The sequence below is a fragment of the Trichechus manatus genome, unplaced genomic scaffold (genome assembly GCF_000243295.1).
Source record: "Trichechus manatus latirostris isolate Lorelei unplaced genomic scaffold, TriManLat1.0 scaffold00072, whole genome shotgun sequence".
Taxonomy (NCBI): domain Eukaryota; kingdom Metazoa; phylum Chordata; class Mammalia; order Sirenia; family Trichechidae; genus Trichechus; species Trichechus manatus.
In genome coordinates this window covers 1153833-1155167 of record NW_004444008.1, presented here as the reverse complement: position 1 = coordinate 1155167, position 1335 = coordinate 1153833, and the positions used below count along the sequence as shown (strand labels likewise).

The following is a 1335-nucleotide window of genomic DNA, read 5'->3' as shown; positions in this document are numbered from 1 at the left end:
CTCCAGAACCAGCAAAAAGCGGCGCTCAGTCGGCAAAAGATAAGTACATGCGTCTGACCTACTGCGCGAATCAAAAATCACCCCCTTTGGGAACAATGTCTCTCCCATTTACCTGCCCCCTCCCTGCTCTGCACTGGGTCACAGGCCAGCTTCAGCGATTTACAAGTCCCCTGGGCTGTGAGTAGGACCCCGTCACGTGCCCTGAGACATTCTCCCGGCCTTGGAGAGGGAACAAATTAACTAACAGGAAAAATAAGTCTGTCAGCTCCCTAAGCCAGGAGCTCAGGGTAGGCACAGCTCCTTTGCCTAGGCACAGGCATAAGGGGTCCACAGACGTTGAATGCCTTTCACCCCTACATAGACCTGTGTGGGCCCATTTCAACAGCATAGGCCCTCATTACCGTAGTACAGTAGGGTATATACTGGAAGCCTAACTTCAGCTGTATCAGCTATGTGGTGGAGTGGCAGGTTCATGACATTTGACACTGCTCTGCCCGTTAAGCAGGGTCCTCACCTAGAGGACTGGTGGCTCCACCCACGCCACCTAGCCACTTGCGACAGCCGTCCAAGAATAAGTGGTGCCTTCCAGTCCTTAGAGCCAGCAGCATTGGGTGCTCATAGTCCGGCTGCAAAACCTACCCACCTACGTGCTCTAGGGAACAGGGACACACTTTCCTGCTAGGCACTCAGGGGCAGCTGTCAGCCCCCTGCCTTGCTCAGCACATGACCCCCTACTGCAGCCAGATACCTGTGCATACACCAGTCACCCCTGCCTGTCTAGGACTGGAGGTGAGAGCCTGCACCACACACTTGGTGACTGACTACCTGGACAACTGAGCTGAATCTATACCAGAAAAGTAATCAGACTCCTAGGCTCGCATACCTAGTAACAGATCTAACTGTCTGGTGACAGGACATTAGTGCTTCAAAGACACGAATAAAACGAGGTCACACGAGCAGCCTGTTTGGGCATATCAAAACAAAACAGGAAGCTAGGACACAGTAGGCCACATTAAATAAATAAATATAATAACTTATTGATGGCTCGGAGACAGCAGTCAGAATCAAATCACATGAAGAGGCAGACCATGATGGCTTCAGCAAGCTCCCAAAACAAAGAAAGAAATTTTCTGGAGGAAGAGATCTTCTTGGACTTACCAGAGGTAGAATACAAAAGGTTAACATACAGAACTCTTCAAGAGATCAGGAAGGAGATCAGTCAAAACACAGAACAAGCCAAGGATCATACTGAAAAAACAATAGAGGAACTTAAGAAGATTGGAGAATAATGACAAATTTAACAGGCTGCAAGAATCTATCAAGAGACAGCAATCA

At 49.1% G+C, this 1335-nt stretch overlaps 1 protein-coding gene across 1 annotated transcript in view; it reads left to right on the top strand.

Annotated features, from left to right (window-relative positions):
• The window catches only part of MARCHF6 (membrane associated ring-CH-type finger 6), an 80635-nt gene that overhangs the window by 17184 nt on the left and 62116 nt on the right, over positions 1-1335 (top strand). The window lies entirely within an intron of this gene.